Below are 22,704 nucleotides of genomic sequence, written 5' to 3'. Positions count from 1 at the left end.
CCATCGACACGACCATCGAGGAGGGTTTTTCTATGGATTCATTGCTTTTACATTCTATTTCTTTGATTATACTTAGCTCCATGGAGAGCTTAACCACTAGTGGGTACTTGGGTATTTGTGAACCCTAGGATGTATTTGTTTCATTGAATCTCTTTATTATGCTTTCAATTAATTGATGTTTATTGTGAGTTCCAACCTTGAATGCTTGATTGTATGAACATTTCCCCTAGAGTGACACTAGGGTTGAGAGTTCTTGTTGGTGACCTTGTTAGTGAGTGACACACCATGAGCGTTAGACAATGCTAGGTTGGAGAGGATTGAGAAGGTGAGTCGAGAGGTACAGGAGCATTCCCTTTTCCCTCCGATGTGATAGATTCTACCTCCGTTCCTCGAGTTCTTTGTGGCCATAATAGAGTGAATGGTCTAAGGGATGAACTTCCGCTGGGGCTTAGTTGCGCGTGCGACGGAGTGAAGCGTTGAGGTGATCTTAGTATCTAGGGCTTAATCGTGGTTATGGACCTTCCACCTGGACCGAAGGGTTAGGTCTATAATTAGGAAGAGATTTATCACTTGGAATCCCTAGAGCTCATTGCAACTCTATGCGAGTGCGAGGTTGAGAGGTTATCTAATCTCTCCTCCGGGACATGTATAGAGTTAGGCATAGTTGACCTTAGATTTGGGACTATGTAATTAAGGATTTCCACGACTCACCATTGCATTGATTAGGAAGCATAATAGAGGGTTCTTGCACTTGAAACAATTATCCTAGGTGGAGCATTATCCGAGTACCCCATCTTTATCGATTGCCTTACCTCCTCCTTTACTCGTGCTCTCTTACTTGTTGCTTTTACTTTTGAGAATTGAATCATTGTCACAATTATCACTATTGATCTTTCACATAGCTAAGAAGCGAATTAAGTATTTTTATTCCCTACTCCCTATGGATTCGATACCCGCTCACCCTGGATTATTACTTCGACAAACCCGTGCACTTGCGGGATATACGCAAGGGGACCTTGTCAACACCAAATGAGTGTACAAAGTGATATGAGATAGTAGAATGTTGTACACTCATCAATCCATGAAGCCTATGGCTCAATTTCTTTTTTAACTTTACCACTAAATTATTTATGATCCATGCAAATATTAAAATCATCACAATGAAATCATTTAGATTTGTATAAGCCCTTCATTTAATTTTTTTTAAATCAATGACTACATTAAATTACATCAAATACCTAAAATATTCTTTCTCTTACACAAAAGTTTTTAAAGTAAAAAATATTTTTCATATATTTTAAAATAGCATAATCATAATATTTTGTAAATTATCCTTAAGACCTATTAATCATAACAAGAAACCCAGCCAACTGCCTTGCACGTTCTTGAAGTGGAAGAGTCATTCCCTCACTCATTCTCGAAGTTGTCTAGTAATATATCTTTCTATCTCCATGTGAATTTCAAAGATATTTAAAAAGGATAAAATTTGTGGAATTCCATGGCCTTGCAGAATTCATGAGCTTGCAGTCTTTCTATGTTTCACTACGCGTTATAAATGTAAGCTAGAAAACAACTTCACTCTCAGACCTTTTATCTTTTAAATGACTACTATACCCTCCTATGCACCATTAGTCAAGCCTAACATTTGAAATATAGAATGTATCCTAGTCTTCGAAATGAATATTACCTCTGCACTTTTTATCTTCTTTCTAGACTTCTAGTCTTATCAATAAACTTGAATCTTTTTCGCATGCAAACCAAGCCAAAATGTAATACCACCCCAAACCTTGTTCATTCCTTCATACCCTAAAACAAGACACACACACACAACCCAAACAATGGCTTCCATAAAGCTCCTAACTCTTCTTCTCCTCCCTCTTATCCTCCCACTCTCCTACGCTGCCACCTTTAACATTGTTTACTAGTGCTCTTACACAGTATGGATAGCTGTCATCCCCGGGGGCGGTAAACAGCTCAACAAAGACAAAACATGGACTATGAATGTAAACTCCGATGCCACCCGCGACCGTATCTCGGCACGCACAAGCTACAACTTTGATAGCTCTGGCCATGGCAGCTGCCAAACTAGTGATTGCAATGGCCTCTTGGCATGCCAAGCTTATGGGAAATCACCAAACACTCTTGCTGAATTTGCACTAAACCTATATGCCAACTTGGATTACATTGATATCTCTTTAGTTGATGGGTTTAATGTACCCATGGACTTCAGTCCGACTGGTGGGTATGCTCTTAGGATCTGATGCTCTGCCGACATCATTGGGAAATGTCCGACTTAACTAAAGACTACCGGCGGTTGTAACAACCCTTACACTGTGTTCAAAACAAATGAATATTGTTGTACCTCAGGTACTTGTACAACAACTGATTATTCAAATTTTTTCAAGAAGCTATGCCCAGATGCTTATAGTGTCACACCCCATCCCACAGGTCCCACACGTGATATACAGCCACGACAACCCAGGGGAGGTCAAACACCTGCCTTAATCCTAGATAGCCGTAAGGCTGATCTGTTCCCTGCACAATACCACTATAATTATAAGGAATAACTTAACAATAAATACTTACAACAATCATCTTACCCATGTTCAATAGATTGACACCAAGGTAATAAGTATAAATAACCACATTGAAATAAGGGTAGCAACAACAACAATGACAACCACAGCAAGTCCAAAAATATAAAGTATACCATCTCCTGAGTGACATAAACTAGACTGACATATCAATGTATTTCAAATAAGGAAAGATGTAATAAGGTTCGACAACATATAGTGGATCCCTGATAATACATGCCAAGGAATAAGCAACATATACAACTCAAAATGGGAAGACAGACACAATTCTTGCCAAGCACTTCATGCCTTCACCCTTACGCTGTGCTATCACCTGGGCGAAAGAAAGAGGGGGGTGAGTAACTAGGTTACTCAGTGAGGGGCTAAACATGGGACTATAACTCAAGCATGGTCAAATAAAAATATAATATCATACAAAAAATGTCTCAACTATTAATAAGTATAAAATTACTTTAATAACAAATATCACATAAGAATATAAGATTTCTCAATAAAATGTAAAATAAACCCCTTTGAAATCATCAAGAAATATATATTCAATTTTGTAGTCCAATATTCACACCTTCTTTTCGATAGCTTTAGGAGCCAAAATGCTTAAAAATTAATATATCAACAAATCACAATAATCAATAGTATCCAAATGGCCTCGAAAACTCTCCATCGTTAACCATGGCCTTAGCTAGGTTTGAAGCTACCAAGGTGCGTGTATCTTGGCATTGGCCGCTGAGACGTTCGTGTGGTGACTCCAAACAACCCAACTATATCCAAGTCAGGCTCTACGCTTCCACCTGAAATGGCATAACCGGTTTGATGGTTTTCCACGCCAACTCTACTAGGTGGGCATGTGGAAACCAGCCACTTCTTACTGCAGTAAGTACTGGAGCTCGGCTCCCATGTCACCATCAAAACATTTAAATAATAATCCAGCCTGTAGGCTCAGTATACATCAACATGATAACATAATTCTCATTTAAGAAATCACAAGTGTTCACAATTGAAATTCTCACTCCAAGAGTGAATAGCTTGATTATAACATTTGCCATGAAATCATTTTCATTAAGAACATCATACAAAAGTATCTTTTCAAAATATACTTCAAAGATTTCATCATCACAATAAAATTCAACTCAGTTTCAACATGTCTTTTTGGTCATCATAACAAGAGCATCAAATCTCTTAAAAAAATGCATAATTTGAAACATATATTTCAGAACATAGGGTTTCCAAACCGCAACAATATATATACACTTTGTAAATATCCATGCAATAAGCCAAATCATAAATCACCATGATTTCTAAAATCCATGTAAAACTTTTAAAGAGATTTAGTAATGTGGGGATATCATTCAAAGGCAAACAACTTAAATATTAAACTAACTTGCATGAATCATAGTCCAAACTTTAGTAAATCCCACTCACAAACTTGGCGAGCTAGAAACCTCCGGTGTTACTTCTCCACCGGCTCTTTCCCCTTGCTTGAAGTTTCTCCTCGCAGAAGCAATTAAACAAACCAAACAAATAACTGAACAACATCAACAACTAGATCAATTGAAATGAAGGAAAATGCTCAAAATGGGGAAATGATTGCTTCTAGGGTTTTCTAAACTCTCTATCTAGAAGATCTAACAAGCATAGATCTCGCACAACCCTTAAAACCAACAAGGAAAGCAAGAAAAACAAAATTTGGTTCGGTACTACAGTAACCCCAAAATTAGGGAAGAAGAAAGTTCAAGGGGCTCTCGATAACAAGGTCTTCGAAATCAACACCAATATTCCTCTCAAGTTTTACCATCAAAGAGGAAGGAAATGAGAAAGAATCAAGCTCCCACTTGAGTCCACAACAAAACCCTAGCTATACTCATCCAAAGAACAAGGAAGAACAAGCAAGGAAGAGGGCTTACCTTGAGTCAAGAGATGATCACTCTTGAGGATCCAAGAACAAGCCCACAAATCCCTCCAAAATCACCCCTTAAGCCCTAAGAATAGCGGAGGAAGAGAGGTAGAGAGAATGGGAAGGTTTTGAGGGAAGATAAGTGAAGAAATGGGCTCAAACGGGGCTTGAAAGAGATGAATGCACGATATTTCAGGTGGAACACGGTTTGAACATGATCGTGTCCTCCTACTAATTTTCCCAGACGATTTTGGCATCAGGCTCCGTACGGGCGTGCTAAAGCTGGCATGGCACTGTAGTAAAATTTCTATAGCTAAAGCGATGTAGCCTAAAACACTGTAGCACTGATTTGAAGAAAGAACATGGTTTGAGTGCTCCTGACACGGACGTGTCAAAACTTAAATTCGAAGTTTCAATGCCCAGATTCTCCTATGAAAATCAAGGGGACCGACACAGGTTGAGTACGACCATGCTCAACTTGAAAACCACTTTTTAACCCTAAACACATCGTCAAACACTCGGTAAGATGCCCCAAACCAAAGACAATGAGAAAATGACTGAAACGACTAAGATAAAAAAAAACAAGCAAGGGAAAATGGACCGAATACCACATATAGCTACCCTAAAAATGATCAAACTAGTACCTTTACTTGCCCTGCTGGGGCTAACTAGAAGGTTACCTCCTGCCCTTAATTTGAGTGTATGTAGATTCTTACATGCATCTGTTTTATGTAGTAGATGGAAGAAGGAGATGTATCCTTCTTGAATTATATAAAATAAGGTCCTTGTAACCAACCTAGCAAGATTGATATGATGGATAAAGGCATAATGTTGCACTTGTGTTAAGTATATTTTGAGTTTTTAAGTGAATGAACTATTTTAATATTGTATTTTATTTTTAAATCAGCAATTTTTTTTGTTTGTTTATTTTATTTAGTTGAGGATATACTAGTTTATATGGTTGATTATTGAACATGGTAGAAATTAGAAGCCTCATTTTTTCTTTATTATCAATTATATTATTTTTTTAAAACAAAATTAAAATTTAGAAGCATAACTGAAACAGTACAACTGGGAGCTAAGCCTTTTCAAAAATAATATATATATATAATTTTATAAAATAAAATGTCGCCATTTTCATTTATATATATATATATATATATATATATATATATATATAAACTAGTAAGAAATATGTGCAAAGATGGTTTAAACCATATAATTCTATAATTTGCAATATATATATATATATAATATTTCAACAAATAGAATTTTTAAGAAAACATATGTAACATTTATAAAATTAAAAATTTATTAATTTATAACATATTAAGTGCGTATACCTATTAAGAAAAATAGTTTAATATATATATATATATATATATATATATATATCCCTTGTCACAAAAGCGTTAAATCCAGAATTATTGAGTTTCAAAATATTTTAAATGAAAAGAGAAGAAAATATATCCGAAGGCCTAATTAATTTAGAATCTTATGCTTAAGCGATGATTTTTTATTGATAACACCATCACACGTGTCCTTGAACTTGTAACATATAAGATGGTTGACTTAATAAAAGAAGTCATCGTGATTATTAATTCATCATATTTTCCTCTAAATATTGTGTTTATTCTATCATGATCTTAAATAAGATGGAAAAAAGTAGCTTCAAAAAACTTCCATCTGCAATCAAGTAAACTAATGAATAAATAACTTTCTAATAATTTATAATGAGAAGGATGTCAGAAAAGTTTATTATAATTAATTTTTCTTGAAAGAATATTCATTTATTTTATTCATTAAATATATATATATATATATAAATATATATCTTAAGAAACACAATATTTTTGTGTATTCCCTCATAATAATAATGTTTTCAATATCCGGCTTTTACTAAGCGAGAGCTAGAAGGATCAAAATAATAATATTCACATTAAAAAATGATAATTCTTTCCTTTACTAAGTGAGAGGTAGAAGGATCAACATTGTTTTAAAATATTGGTTAAGGTGAAAAATTTATTCATCTCATAAAAAATAATAATATAATTTTTTGATAATATTACAAATCAAAATATAAACCTTTTACAAAATAAGAAAATTATATTAAGTGTCAAATTTTAAAAAAAATTAATTGTATGAAAAAATAAATTTGTAAAAATATTTTATTTTATTTGAAAATATTGTAGTAAATGTTATTTTAAACCAAAGATATAAATATCTTAAAAATAAGTTTTTAGAAGTGATTTTCTCATAACTTGTAATATTTAAAAACTAAAAGAATAGCGTTATCAATGGCCAGATAGACATTCTTTTCCAATACTTTAAACTTAATTTTCTTATTATTATATCTAGCTTGAAGGTTAATATTTTATTTGTTATGAAAAGAAAATGACATAGATATGAGGCCTCATTTGTATTGAATGCATGTGTGCATATGCCTGAATAGAATTGGAACGTGGAAGTCTATATATATGTGCAATTTACAACTTGAAGATAACGATATTGTTATAACATTATGTATAAACATAATATGCAAATATTATATTCAAAACTTTGGTTTTCCATTAAATGATGTTTTGAGAATTAATTAATTAAAATAATACTTTGATTTCTTTAGTAAGCAAGAACTAAATTAATGAAATTCAAATTATGATAATATGGCCTCTCATGACTACGTCTTGGATGATCAGTTTATAAGTTTTGATTTTTAATTAACTTTTAATAAAAATAATAAATTTTATATTTCGCGAATTTAAGTGGTATCGTTATGTAGATGACATGTGATAGGGTTTTTATTTTTTTTGAATAAAGACTTTCGTGGATTTTTTTCTTTTTTAAATTTGTCGAAATGTAGCATGAAAGTCCATGCGGGGACAAGATTCCATATGACTTTTTTGGAGTTTGAGCGTGACTTAAGAGAGAAAATCCAGCACAGTTGAAGATATATAGATAACTTTGTCTACTACATTTTTCAGTAACTTTCTTTTACCAGTTTTATAATTATTTGATATTATATAGTCATTAGAAATATAAATAATAAGAACCATACCCTATTGGTACATTTAAAAAACTCGCACACTCCCCTAACAGGTTCCTCAGTCTAGGGCGTTCATTATCTGGTGGTTCTGTGGAGCAGTATAACTTGTCTCATTATTGATAAAAACAAACTAAAAAAAGACATAGGTACAACAAACAAAGAAGGAAACAAAAAAGGCAAAGCTAACTAGAAAACAAATTTAGAGCCTTGGAAGTTTTTCACAATCCAATTAGGGAGATATCGGCCCTAATAGAAAAGGGATAAATTATGTAAATTGACTCCATAGATGGCTAGTTTGCCGGCAAGGGAAGCCCAGCTTCTAGGAATAGTGCACACATAAGGGTTTCCAGCAATCGTGACAAAGTGTCTGATGGTAGGAATCCAGAAGTTAAGCCTCCAGTTACTCGGATGTTGATTCATGTTCAAAATTCTGCAAACTTCATGGCTGGTCACAAAAAGATGGCAAACTTGAAGATTATTATTAACAACAACCTGGAGAGCAATGCTGAGAACAAGAATTTCTACTTCAATATATGTCTCAGCAACAGTAAGGTAAGAATCTGCCAAGGAGATTAGATAGTTGGAATTAGAAATGAAAAAAATTGCTCCACTTACCCCAGTTGTGACATTCCAAAAGCTGGAAATAAGTAAGAAAGGTCCATTAGATTTTTGAGAAATTATTAAGAATTAGGCGCTTTCCAAAATGATCCTATCAAGCAGAGGAAAACTTCTTTACATGAGCAATGGCCCTGCAAGTGTTGATGTCACAGTTGGGATTGGTGTTTCTGAAAATCTTATCACACCTAGCTTTCCATATTTACCAGGCTGCGGTAGCAATTACAGATTTTTCAAATAACGAATAACTACAGCTAGTGATCCAACCACTAGAATAAAACCCATCCTGAAAGTTAATGCATTTGCAAATTTTAACACTGATTAAGTTCCATGTTGAGGAAGCTATGTGACAACATAATAAAGATGATCAATTGTTTCATATTCAAGACCACATATAGCACATAAATTCCTGGGATCCAAATTAATTGAACAAAGGAATTCAGATGTAGCAATTCTTTCCTTGAAAGTGATGCTGGTTGGATTAATGAACTAGCATGTGCCTACATGGACAAGTGGGACATGACCTAAGCAGGGTCCCATTAGATGGAAAATAGATCAACAAACACAAGTCATGAGCTTGCTGAGTCATATCAGTTTTCAGCCAAATTCCATTATTTGGGCCTCGAAAACAACAATTTTGCCGTTTATAGAAAAATTTCATCCACCCATATCTTATGCTATGAATCTCTGATTGAGGCGTCATTTTTGGCAAAATTTTTCAGTTTTATTTAGGGATGATTTTTATTCCTAAAATATCAATAGGGAATTTTTCAATTTTTGAAAAATTTCAATTTGTTTTCTTTATATGTTTTTTAAGGTTTTCTTATTGGTCTATTTAATTGTAAGCCTTCGTGATATAAAGTGGAAGTTTTGAATAAAATAACTTTAATTTGTTCTTTTCTCTAAATTCATGGGTATTCTTAGACTAAACAGGATTTAAATTTGTTACTTTGTTGTCGACTTGGGCATTCTTAGACTATACAAGTCTTCAACCCTACCTCCTCTGCGTCAGTTGGTATGAGAGCTTTGTTCGTTCTTGGAGGCGACATGGCACCTAGATATGTGTAGAACCTTCAAGACATCTATGAGCGCTACTAGTTGAATCAATTGGAGCAAAAATTGGTGTAACTAATAGAGGAGTGATTTGAGAGCATGATGGATGCGATGACCCTAAAGATGGCGGCGATGATGAGTAATTAGGTACTGAACATTCCCAAAACTAATGTTGGTCCGTGTGAGCAGGTGACTCAATATGGGAGAGGTCCTGCGGAATACGACCAGAGGCAATAGGAAACGGGATTGCGCACTAAGATTTCTGAATTCCATGGAGGCCTACAACCAGAGGAGTTCCTCTATTGGTTGATGATTATGGAGGAGATCTTGAAATTCAAAGGCATGCCAGAAGATAAACGTGTGCCTTTAGTGGCCACTAGGCTGTGGAACAGAGCTACTGCATGGTGGCAGCAACTAAAACTAACACGGAACCGATTAGGAAAGCCAAAGATCTATACATTGGAGAAGATGAAGAGGCATCTACGTAAGCAATTCCTTCCTTATAACTTTCAAATGTTGATTTATCAAAGGTTGCAAAATTTGAGGCAAAGTAACAAGTTGGTGGATGCTTACACCATAGAGTTTTACCAACTTGTGGCCCGAACCGAGATCCAGGAGATGGAGGATCAGTTGGTGGCGAGTTACATTGGAGGATTAAGGATGCAAGTTTAGGATACTGTTAACATGACTGACGGTGGATCAGTTGGTGGCGCGTTACATTAGAGGATTGAGGATGCAGGTTCAGGATTCTGTTAACATGTTTTCTCTTGTTTTTGTAGCTATAGGACATCAGAGAGCTCTACAGGTGGAGAAGCAAGGGAGGCATAATCCTAGTATTCCTAGGATGCATAGCAGCGGCGGTAGCAATAGCTATTCCCCTAATGGTGTGAATCGTGCTGAAGGAAGTAATGGTCGGGCGACTGTCCAGTCTGGCAAGGCAATCAGTAGCACATTTCGGTGTTTTGGCTGTGGAGAATCAGGACATAGGCTATTTGAATGCAAGAAGTCCACCGGCAAGAATGTCCTTGTCATTGAAGCAGCAGATTTCAAGGAGGAGAATGAAGTAATGGCCGTGAAAGAGTAACCCGATGATGAGGAAGCTGAGGAGATTATTGGAGGAGACATGGGTACTGTATTGGTTGTTAGCCAATCTTGCCTAATGCCGCAGGACGCTGGGGAATATTGGTATCAGACCAACATCTTCTAGTCCACCTATACCATCTCAGGAAAGGTATGTCACTTTGTGATTGATGTAGGAAGTTGTGAGAATATTATGTTTGCAACGCCATTCAAAAATTAGGGATCTCAACCAAGGAGCATCCTAGGCCTTACAAGCTTCCATAGATCAAGAAAGAGGGCGAGGTAACCATATCTTAGCATGCTTTGATCTCCTTTTCTATTCGATCAAAGTACAAAGACATAATTTGGTGTGATGTGGTCACTCTAGATGCGTGTCTTTTACTGTTTAGGCGGCCATAGCAATACGAACGGGAGTTGTGCATAATCGAAGGACTAACACTTATAGTTTTACCAAGGATGGAGTCAAGATTGTGTTAGTACCTAGCAAGGACACAACCCAATCAAACCTTGCTAGGGATAGTACTAATCTACTAACCTTCGCAAGGTTCGAGGAGTAGATACTAAAGTCAGATGTGGTCTTTGCACTGATAGGGAGGGGAATCGCAGCGGATGAAGCGATTCCAGAGATTGCAAAGATAATTGTGGATGGATTTAAGGATGTGTTTCCTAAAGAACTACCTAATGAGGTTCCACCATTGCATGATATCCAACATCAAATTGACTTAGAGCATACACGGCTCTTCCAAATCTACCTCGTTATTGAATGAGTCTTACAGAGCATGAAGAACTGTAATGACAAGTAGAAGAACTGCTGGTGTGACAATGCCCCTTGCCTGTGACCCCAAGTGCATCGGTTTGTCGAAGTAATAAATCCCAAGTGAGTGGTTTATCGTGTCCACAGGGAATAGTGAATAGAAACACAATGATTGCTACTTAACTAAGTGAAAATCAAACAATAATAGTGTGGATAAAATCAATGTGAACAAGACTAAAGAAAATAAGAAAAAAGCACGATAAAATGAGAGGAAAGGCAATCGATAGAAAGTGGGGCACTCGGATATTGCTCCCCATAGGACTATTGCTTCAAGTGCAAGACCAAGTATTATGTCTCCTAACTGATGCTTAACGAGTCATGGAGATCCTAAAATTCATGGTCCCAAACCTAAGGTCAACCATGACTAACTCTACACTATGCCCGATGGAGAAATCACCTAGTCTCAACACCTCACACTGTGTACAATTACAAGAAGCTCTATGGATCCCAAGTGATAAATCCTATTCCTATATATAGATCTAACCCTTTGGTCAAGGCGAAAGACCCCTAGACACAATTAAGCCTCACATACTAAGGATTACTTCAGCGCTTCACTCTATTGCTTATGCAACTAAGCCCCGACGGAGTTTCTCTCTTAGCACTTCACTCTATTGTGATCGCAAAGAACTCTAAGAACATGGAGGTAGGATAAATCATACTGGAGGGGAAATGGGATGCTCCACTTTCTCTCGACTCACCCTCTCAACCCTCTCCAATCTAGCATTGTCTAACCCTTATAGTGTGTCACTCATCCACAAAGGCTACCAAGATGGACTCTCAATCCTAGTGTCACTCTAAGGGAGAAATCATTCAACAAGCATTCAAGATTGGAATTCAATTAAAGACATTAATTAAGGAAAACATAATCAAAGGTTAATGAAATAATAACATCCTAGAGTTTACAAGTCCAAGTACCCACTAGGGGGTTTAGCTCTTCATGGAGCAAGATACAATTAATAATAAAATCGAAAGTAAAAACATATAATCCATGAGAAAATCCCCTCGGTATTCGTGTTGATGATCTTGTGGAGTAGCCTTGTTCTCTCCAAAGGTCCCCTTGTCAAGCCTAGGGCACACCTCGCCGGATCGGTGCTGATAATAGCTCCCCCAATAACTATCATCCAAGAGAAACACGGTGTTGAGGCCATCGAACCACTCCAAAAGCCTTGCCAAAGCCCCTCTAAACCCCAACTGCAAGCCTCTCAAAAGATGGAGAAAAGATGGAAAAAAGGATGAAAAATTGACCCCCCAAAATCGGTACAAGTCGCGGTTTTATAAATTCCTGGAATTAGGCATCCACATGGGCCTGTGAAATTTTCACATGCCCGTGTGGATTTTTGGAAATCTAATTTTCTGCGGGTTATGAACAGTAACTGTTACAATAAATTGCTACATTTATTTTGCTACAGTACTCCGCCAAAATACTCCCGAATCCATACTTTTCATCGAGGCAACATAAATGGGCACACGTATACGCCTTAGATCGCATCGCTTCTTCAATAAAATACCATATTGGTGAAGATCTTGCTAACATTGCACAAGTCAGAATACGCAAATGTGACTACCTTTTTGCCCCTCCAAATCATGTAATTGCTTTAGTGCATGGAGGTTGGCACACATTCACTATCTTCAATCACAACTTGTGGCTTCTTGTGTGTTCACTTCAAGATTTCATCAACATAATACATTCGCAATCTACTTTGGCTTCTTTCCTCTTATCCACAAGTCTTTTGAAGGTAGCTGGGGAGTTTTCGGATTTGTTATCGCACAAGAGTTCGTCATCCTTACTCCGTTCTTGCTCATCCCCATTAGCCTTGGGGCGTATCTTGTGACGTCTCCTTATGCATTTCATCTTCTGAAGCATATTCTTCATGATCCCCGGGGTAGGTTGTACCTTCTCCTCTACACCAAGCATTAAGAGTTCTTTATCCTCCACTCCTTGGTCTAGCAACCCCTCGTACGGGTCCGGATTCATCATTTTCTACACATATTCATCGATTAGTTCATTGTTAATGTCAAGAAAATAAAGAGTATCATCAAAGTCGAGAGAATCTAGTATTGCTTCGGCAAGGCGGTATGTCAACTTGTCATCGCCAACCTTTAGTGTCAACTCCCCACCGTCCATGTCGATAAGTGCCTTGGAAGTATCAAAGGAACATCTACATCCTCGTCGACATCCAATACTATAAGTCTACAAGAAATATGTACTTGTCAATCTTGACAAGAACGTCTTCAATGATGCCCCTCGGATGTCTCACCATTCGGTCCACCAATTGAAGTGTCATCCGAGTAGGCCTAGGCTCTTCCAAGCCTAGCTTCCGAAAGAAAGAGTATGGCATGACATTAATACTAACCCTTGAATCCGCCAATGCCATCTCTTCACACAAATTAGCAAAGTTGCACGGGATGATGAAGCTTCCAAGGTCTTTCTTCTTGTTCGGCATACTCTTTTGCAAAACCGCCGAATAAGAGGCATCTAAGATTACCGATATACTCTCCTCCAACTTCCTTTTATTGGTCAAAAGATCCTTTAAAAACTCTGCATACCGAGGCATTTGAGTTAATGCCTCCACAAAAGGAATGTTCATGTGCAATTGCTTGAATAGACCCAAGAACTTCTTATATTGCTCATCGTTTTGATTGTTCTTCAACCTTAACGGATAAGGGATTCTTGGCTTGTAAGGTGGGGGTGCCACCTCCTTCTCTTTGTTTACTCTCTCCTCAACCTCCACGACCTCGGGTAGTTCAACATTAGTCTTCTCACTTGGAAGCCTGCCTTCAACCTCACGACCACTTCTCAAAGTGATTGCCTTCACATGTTCTATCGGATTGGTTTCGGTGTTACTAGGTAAGCTTCCTTGTGGCCTCTTCGACAATGACTTCATAATTTGCCCCACTTAATTTTCTAGATTGTGCAATGATGCGGTGTGGTTGCAAAGTGTAGCTCTACCTATTAGAACCATATATCCGATGATTGGATGAATTGTATCAAAGTTTTCTCTAAGTCAGTCATTCGGGTCTCCAAGCCTGAAACTCGATTCTCCATGTTTGGGGCTTGTTGTTGTTATTGGAAACCCGGTGGTGCCATGGCCTTTTGTTTCCCTTGGTTATTCCAAGAAGAGTTGGGGCGGCTTTTCCACCCTTGGTTGTAGGTGTTGTTATATGGATTACCTTGTCCCCTTCCCGAATTGCCCACAAAGTCTACCTGTTAAGTTGGTGCTGAAGTAGCAATCGAAATAGGGCAATCAGATGGCATATGTGAACCTCACAAACAACACAACTTGTGATTGCAGCTACCCTTGGTGAAGTCAATGTATCCAATTTCTTGCTTAATGCCTCTACTTGGGCTGCCAAGGATGTAACCGTATCAATTTCATGGAGTCCGGCCACTTTCTTCCTTTCTCTTGCATTCCACTAGTAGCTATTCAAACCCATTTCTTCAATCAATTTCCAGGCTTCTTCGGGAGTCTTGTTTCCTATTATACTTCCTGCGGCGGCATCTAGAAGTTGATTGTTACTTGAGATCAACCCGTTCTAAAATGTATTAATGATCATCCACTCGGGGAACCCATGTTGTGGACACTCTCGCAAAAGGTCTTTGAATCATTCCCAAGTCTCAAACAAAGTTTCAAGTTCCATCTGAACAAATGAAGATATCTCATTATAAAGCTTTGCCGATTTTCCCAGAGGGAAGTACCTTGCAAGGAAAGCTTCGACCATTTCGTTCCATGTTGTGATGGAAGCTTTTGGCAATGAATGAAGCCACTATTTGGACCTTCCTTTCAAAGAGAATGGGAACACCCTCAATCTAATTACATCATCAGAAGCCCCATTGATCTTCAACATGTCGCATACTTTAAGGAAGTTCCCAATATGATTATTCAGGTCTTTATCAGCTAACTTATTAAATTATGAAGACTGTTGAACCATCTGAATAAAGGCCAGCTTCAACTCAAAATTCTGGGCTGCTACCGGTAGCCTCACAATGCTCGATTATGTCCCATAAATAGTCAAAATCTGAAAGAGTTCTTTGTTGGCCCTCTTGTTCAGCCTTGTTTTCAGATCATTCACTCTCTATTTCAGTTGAATGATTTTGTTCTTGCACAGGTTCTTTACCCTTTCTACGAAGTGTTCGTTCAAGTTTAGGATCTCCTTCAACCAATGTCGAAGGGTTCCCTCTAGTCATAACCTGGAGCTGCTATAAAAGAAAGAAAAACAAATCAGAACAATGATAGAATAAGAAAAGGTAAAATAGAATAAATGATGAATAGATAAATAACAAAGACCAAAGTGTCTCCAAAATGCCTATTCTCCAGTAACGGCGCCAAAAACTTGACAATGGCGAATAGAAACACAACAATTGCTACTTAAATAAGTGAAGATAAATTAATAATAGTGTGGATAAAATCAATGCGAACAAGACTAAAGAAAATAAGAAATATAGTTAAGATAAATGTAAGTGCTTGAGTAGACATATTTTAATATATGTTTTACATGCATTGAGCATCATTTTTACTATGGTTTATATCTCATATTGTGTATTTGGTGTTCTTTTATGCATATAGGTTGTGAATGCCTTGAAGAGTAAAAAGGAAGCAAAGATAGGCTATAAAGACACAATGTTGGGAGTTCTTGTTCAATTCAAGGACCAAGACACGAGAGGAGTTCATAAACGTTGAGATGTGTGCCAACTTCCAAGAAGATTCAAGTTAATTCACTAGTTGGATGGGCACAAAGGCAGCCACATCTTCATATTCCTTCTCTTTGTGAAGATTGCAAGACCTCATAAAGATACGTCGATGAAGAAATTTTTATAGCCTACCACATGGACGTGTGCCGGGACATGTGCCCTCAAGAGAAGAGTGTTTGGACCGTGTTTTGTGAAAAGTAATACAGCAATTTTAATGCAGCAATTTCAATGTAACAGTACTATAGCAAAATTACTGTTCACGCGCCCACGTGAAAATTCTGCACGCCCGCATGAAAATTCCTGCAGCCCAGGCGGGCACGTGGAAAATCACCATGGGCGCGTGGGGGCACGTGACAGACGTGGTCTAAGGCCTATAAATAGCCGTTGAGGGTGAGATGGCTAGGGTTTGGAAAGGAGGTCTTTGCGGCTTTGGAGGCGCTTCGTCACCAACTTTGATCAATTCCTCCTCCGTCATAGCATCAAGGAAGCCACCGGTGAACCTAGCTTTGGATTGGGTCCTTCAAGACGTCGAAGCTCTCCATCAAGGCCATCACTTCATATATAAGGGGGTTTATTTCTATGGTTTTAATGTACTTTCATTCATTGATGGTGTGTTTTGTATGTTGCTCCATGGAGAGCTAAAACCCTAGAGGGTATTTGGGTATGTGAACCCTAGGATTCCCATCTTTTGTGGATTGGCTTAGTGTTTCTATTTAATCTGAGTTTGATTATGTTTTAATCTTTATTGTCTTATGCTTGCTTGCCTTATTGATCTTTTGGTTATTTGGTTTGCATGATTTGTTACCTTGGCGAGAGAGAGGTCTCCATTAGGGTTAGAATCTCAAGATTGAAGATGGTTGAGAGGGCGAGTCATGAGATAGTGAGCATCCCCTTTCCTCTCCGATTGGTGTATTCTATCTCCGTTTCTTAAGCTCTATGCAACCATATTTGGTGTGAGGCGTGAGATTGAGAGATTTCTCCGCCGGGACCTTGTAGAGGTTTAGGATCCTTCGCCGGGAATTAGGGTTGGATCAATCTTTAGGAATCGGATACACCTCTTGGATTCCCTTGAGTGCTTTGTGGTCATATGTGGTGTGAGGTGTTGAGATTGAGTGATTTCTCCACCGGGACCTCGTAGGGGACTAGTATCGGTGATCGGGAGGCCGCATCCAATTATTTTTGGATTTCGACAACTTAACTTACTCATCATAGAAACACTTTGCTTATCCGGTACCTAATACCTGAATCCTAAGGGTAGCATGGCCCAAATATCCCATTTTTACTGATTGAGATCTCCATCCATTTCACCCTTGCATATTCGTCTCCGGTATTCATTTCTTCACACATTAGATCACCACACCTTTCCATTTATCATTAGGCTAGAAAACAGAGAAGAAGTTAGTACTAGTAGCCCTGTTCCCTATGGATTCGACTACCCACTCACCGTGGTAATTATTACTTCGACACTCGTGCACTTGCGGTTTACACGCATATTCGGGCGTGTCAATAAAATAAGAGGAAAGACAATCAATAAAATGTGGGGCACTAGGACATTGCTCCTCCTAGGACTATTGCTTCAAGTGCAAGACCAACTATTATGTCTCCTAACTGATTCTTAACGAGTCGTGGATATCCTAAAAAATACACGGTCCCAAACATAAGGTCAACCGTGACCAACTCTACCCTATGCCCCGGCGGAGAAATCGCTCAGTCTCAACACCCCACACTGTGAATAGTTGCAAGAAGCTCTAGGGATCCCAAGTGATAAACCCTATTTCTATATGTAGATCTAACTCTTTGGTACAAGCGAAAGACCCCTAGTCACAATTAAGCCTCACATACTAAGGATTACTTCAACGCTTCACTCTATTGCTTATGCAACTAAGCCCCGGCGGAGTTTCTTTCTTAGCACTTCACTCTTTTGTGATCGCAAAAAACTCTAGGAACATGGAGGTAGGATAAATCATACTGGAGGGGAAATGGGATGCTCCACTTTCTCTCGACTCACCGTCTCAACCCTCTCCAATCTAGCATTGTCTAACCCTTATAGTGTGTCACTCATCCACAAAGGCTACCAAGATAGACTCTCAATCCTAGTGTCACTCTAACGGAGAAATCATTCAACCAGCATTCAAGATTGGAATTCAATTAAAGACATCAATTAAGGAAAACATAATCAAAGGTTAATGAAATAATAACATCCTATGGTTTACAAGTCCAAGTACCCACTAGGGGGTTTAGCTCTTCATGGAGCAAGGTATAATTAATAATGAAATCGAAAGTATTCGTGTCGATGATCTTGTGGAGTAGCCTCGTCCTGTCCAAAGGTCCCATTGTCAAGCCTAGGGCACACCTCGCTGGATCGGTGCCAACGAAAGCTCCCCCAATAACTATCTTCCAAGAGAAATGCGGTGTCAAAACTATGAAACCACTCCAAAAGCCTTGCAAGCCCTCTAAACCCAAGCCGCAAGCCTCTCAAAATATGGAGAAAAGATTGAAAAAAAGTGAAGGATGGATCCCCAAATTGGTACAAGTCACGACTTTATGAAGGGCTTGAATTGGGCATCCACAAGGGCGTGTAAAATTTTCACACGCCCGTGTGGATTTCTAGAAATCTGATTTTCTGTGGGTTGTGAACAGTAACTACTACAATAAATTACTATATTGATTTTGCTGCATTAACCTGCTACAATACTCCCCCAAAATACTCCCGAATACACACTTTTCATCGAGGCAAAATAAATGGGCACACGGCAATGCCGTAGATCGCATCGCTTCTTTAATAAAATGCCATATTGGTGATGATCTTGCTAACATTGTATAAGCCAGAATACGCAAATGTGACTACCTTTGTGCCCTCCAAACCATGTAATTGCTTTAGCGCAGGAAGGTTGGTAACATGTAATACTCATCGTAAGAAAAGAATACTTCGTATTACTAATACACAAGCACTTATCATGGTGAAATGGCATATTCGTGAGAGTTTAAGCCCTTGTGCAATTCCGGCCCTTCTCACACCTAAGACGGATGGTTCCTTGAGGATATGCGTGGATAGCTGAGCCATCAATAAGATTATGGTTAGGTATAGATTCTCTATTCCCATTCTTGATGACTTGCTTGATCAATTGAGTGGAGCGGCCATGTTTGCCAAGTTGGATTTGAAGAGTGGGTATAACCATATTTGGGTGAGGCCCGGTGATGAGTGGAAGATGGAATTCAGGACACGTGAAGGGCTCTATAAACGGCTGGTGATGCCCTTCCGGTTATCTAATGCACCTAGCACCTTTATAATGGTGATGAACCAGGGTTTAAGGCCATTTATTGGCAAATGTGTTGTTGTATATTTTGATCATATTTTAGTTTATAGTGCTAATCCTAAGGACCATCTGGAGCATTTGCGGGAACTCCTTGAAGTTCTTCGCAAGGAGAGATCCTTAGCCGCGTGATAAATGCATGTGTCTATGTAATACGAAGTATACTTTCTTACATTGAGCATACTTTTATAAGATTTTATGGGTCATTCATGTGTATTTGTGTTCTTTTGTGAATTTAGGGTTGTGGAGACAAGTTTGGAAGAAAGTTAGCAAAAGTAGATCATGGACGCAATTGTTAATCAAGTTCTTAGATTGAACAAACGTGAAGACACAAGTTGTGATCAAAGACATGTGGGTGTGTGTCAACCTCCGTTGTGCTTAAGTGAATACACAAACTGGAAGGGCACAAAGGCAGTCACACTCACATGTTCTGACTTGTGCAATATTATCAATAGCTTAGTCAATATGATTTCATTTAAGACACGCCATGATCTACCACATTGATGTGTACCCATTCATGTGGCCTCGATGAAAAGAGTGGATTCGGGAGCATTTAGGCAAAGTATTGTAGCAGTTACTGTTCATAGCGCGCAGGAAATGAAGATCTAGATATCCTCACGGCCGTGTGGAAATTTCACACACCCTGTGAATGCTCAATTCTAGCCCTATAAAGACTGCTTTGATAGTTTTATTTGGGGATCTTCTTCCTATCTTTTCCCTATCTTTTGGGGAGAGGCGGCTAGCGTTTGGAGAGCCTTTTGGCTAGGTTTTTGGAGAGGTTCTATGGCATTCGACATCGAGTTCCTTTGGAAGAAAGCTATTGGGGGAGCTTTCATCGGCATCGATTCGGTTAGATGTGCCCTATGCTTGATAAGGGATCCTTTGGAGAAGACGAGGCAGCTCCGCAAGACCATCGATACGGGCTACAAAGGGGTTTTCTCTATGGATTGCTTGTACTTATCCTTGATTTCATATTTTCTTTTGTATTGCTCCATGGAGTGCTAAACCCCTAGTGGGTGCTTGGACTTGTAAACCCTAGGATGATTTGGTTTCATTAACTCTTATTATGCTTCTTTAATTGATATTTTAATTGAGTTTCAACTTTGAATGCTTGTTGAATTGATTTTTCCATTAGAGTGACATTAGGGTCGAGAATCTATCTTGGTAATCCTTGTGAATGAGTGACACTTCATTAGGATTAGACAAAGCAAGGCTGAAGAGGGTAGAGAGGGTTAGTCGAGAGGTAGTGGAACGCCCCCTTTTCCTTCTAATGTGATTTATCCTACCTCCATGTTCTAAGAGTTCTTTGTGGCCATGATAGAGTGATGTGCTAAGAGACAAACTCCACTGGGGCTTAGTTGCGTGAGCAACAGAGTGAAGTGTTGAAGTAATCCTTAGAACTGGGGCTTAATTGTGACTACGGGTCTTTCGCCTGCACCAAAGGGTTAGATCTATATTAGGGAATAGGGTTTATCACATGGAAACCCTAGAGCTTCAAGCAACCTTAAACAGTGTGAGGCATTGAGAGTATCCCTTTTCGCCAGGGCATAGTGTACGGGTTAGTCACGGTTGACCTTAGGTTTGGGACCATGTGTCTTTGAGTTTTCATGACTTATTAAACTTCAATTACGAGGTATAATACTAGTCTTCCACTTAAACAATAGTTCTAGGGTGAGCATTGACTGGGTACCCCATTTTACTATTGATTGCCTCTCCTTATTCCTTTTGCTTGTTCTCTTTTCTTTTTACTTTTATTTGCATTGACAATTTGAATCAACATCACAACTTGGTTTTCACTATAATTAAGTAGCAATACCTGTGTTTTCGAGCAACTATTCCTTGTGGATTCGACTACCCATTCACCATGGTATTTTATTATTTCGATGACCCATGCACTTGCGGTACACACGCAAGGGGTGTGTCAGGTTTTTGACGTTGTTGCCGGGGAATGTGCGTTTTCAAAGCATTTTGCACTTTGCTATTTTAGCTATTCATCACTTGTTCTATTTCATACTTTCTTATTCTTCCATCACTCTAATTTGTTTTTCTTTCTTTATTTGTAGGAAACAGGGAAGATGATCAATACAATAGAATTATTTGATATGATCATGATAATGGTTGAGAATATAGAACTTAAAATGTAGTTGTTTGCAATGCAAGTCATTTCATGTTATTTCATGCAAGGGCAATCCAGGATTAGCTTCTCTATAGGAGAATCAGTTAATGATCACATCAATAATGTTCATGAGCAGAATTGTGAGCTAGTTAGTGTGTTAGAGCACTTTGAAAGTTCGGCATCATCATTTGTGAATGATCATCAGGTAAAGAACTTTTAAAGTGTCCTTGCTCAGTTTGAATCACTTAGTCAAGCGCAAAGGCATAACATTTTCTCATTGAGAGTTTTTAGTGAAGTCTGACAAATTTGTGAGGCAGAAAATGTGGAAATCATTGAAGATCATTCAAACCAACAAGTACTAGAAGACAGTTCGAAAGATACCATTAACAAGAATCAGCATAGTTCGAGGAGATTGATAGACTAAAGGAGGGTATGTTGTGACCATCCATTGATGAACCAGCCGATTTGGATATCAAAGCTTTGCTCGCAAATTTGGAATATACTTTTCTGGCAGAAGGGTCAAAGCTCCCTGTCATTGTAGCTTCAAACCTCATTACATCTCAGAAGGACAAGTTAGTGGATATGTTGAAGAGACATAAATATGCCATTGCTTGGAAAATTTTGGACATAAAGGGCATTAATCCTTCCTTCTACACTCATAAAATTCTAATGGAGGACAATTACAAGTCAGTGACCGAACCACAGAGGAAATTGAACCTAAACATGAAGGAAGTTGTCAAGGCATAGGTGGTAAAACTTTTGGATGCAGAAATCATTTACCCCATCTCCGATAGTGCTTCGGTGAGCGAAACTCAAGTAGTCCCAAAGAAAGGAGGAATGATAGTGGTGAGAAATGAAAGTAATGAATTAATTCTGACCAGGACGGTTACAGGTTGGCATATCTGCATTGATTACAGAAGGTTAAATGATGCAACTCGAAAGGATCATTTTTTGTTGCTGTTTATTGACCAGATGTTGGAACGATTGGCTAGACATTAGTTTTATTGCTTCCTTGATGGTATGTCAGGAAATTTTCAGATTCCTATAGCTCCATAAGATCAAGAGAAAACAACATTTACTTGTCCCTATGGTACTTTTGCTTATAAAAGAATGCCTTTTAGGTTGTGCAACGCACCAGCGGCATTCCAATGCTGCATGACTGCTATTTTTGATAATATCCTAGAGGACATCTTGGAGGTGTTCATGGATGATTTTTCAGCGTATGGAGACTCCTTTGACATTTGTTTAAGAAATTTGGAGAGATTGTTTGTGAGATGTGAGGAGACAAATCTTGTTCTTAATTAGGAGAAGTGTCACTTTATGGTCCAAGAAGGCATTGTCCTTAGTCATAAGATTTTCCAAGTGTGGATAGAGGTAGACAAGGCAAAGATTGAAGTCATAGAAAAATTCCCTTTGCCTACAAATGTGAAAAGAGTTTGTAGTTTCTTGGGGCATGCAGGTTTCTACAGGAGGTCCATCAAGGATTTTTCGATA

The 22,704-nt window shown here is 38.3% G+C and overlaps 1 non-coding gene and 1 pseudogene across 1 annotated transcript; both read left to right on the top strand.

Moving 5' to 3' along the window:
• Nucleotides 1-1,838: 1,838 nt before the first annotated feature.
• LOC120277729 lies at nucleotides 1,839-2,567 on the top strand (annotated as a pseudogene).
• A 12,088-nt stretch (nucleotides 2,568-14,655) lies between these two features.
• LOC120278309 lies at nucleotides 14,656-14,762 on the top strand. The gene has a single exon (XR_005541646.1). It is a non-coding gene; the product is annotated as a small nucleolar RNA R71 (small nucleolar RNA).
• The last annotated feature ends 7,942 nt before the right edge of the window (nucleotides 14,763-22,704 follow it).

The sequence above is a fragment of the Dioscorea cayenensis genome, chromosome 15 (genome assembly GCF_009730915.1).
Source record: "Dioscorea cayenensis subsp. rotundata cultivar TDr96_F1 chromosome 15, TDr96_F1_v2_PseudoChromosome.rev07_lg8_w22 25.fasta, whole genome shotgun sequence".
NCBI classification, from domain to species: domain Eukaryota; kingdom Viridiplantae; phylum Streptophyta; class Magnoliopsida; order Dioscoreales; family Dioscoreaceae; genus Dioscorea; species Dioscorea cayenensis.
The sequence above is the reverse complement of the archived record's forward strand: the minus strand, read 5'-3'. Positions and strand labels throughout refer to the sequence as shown.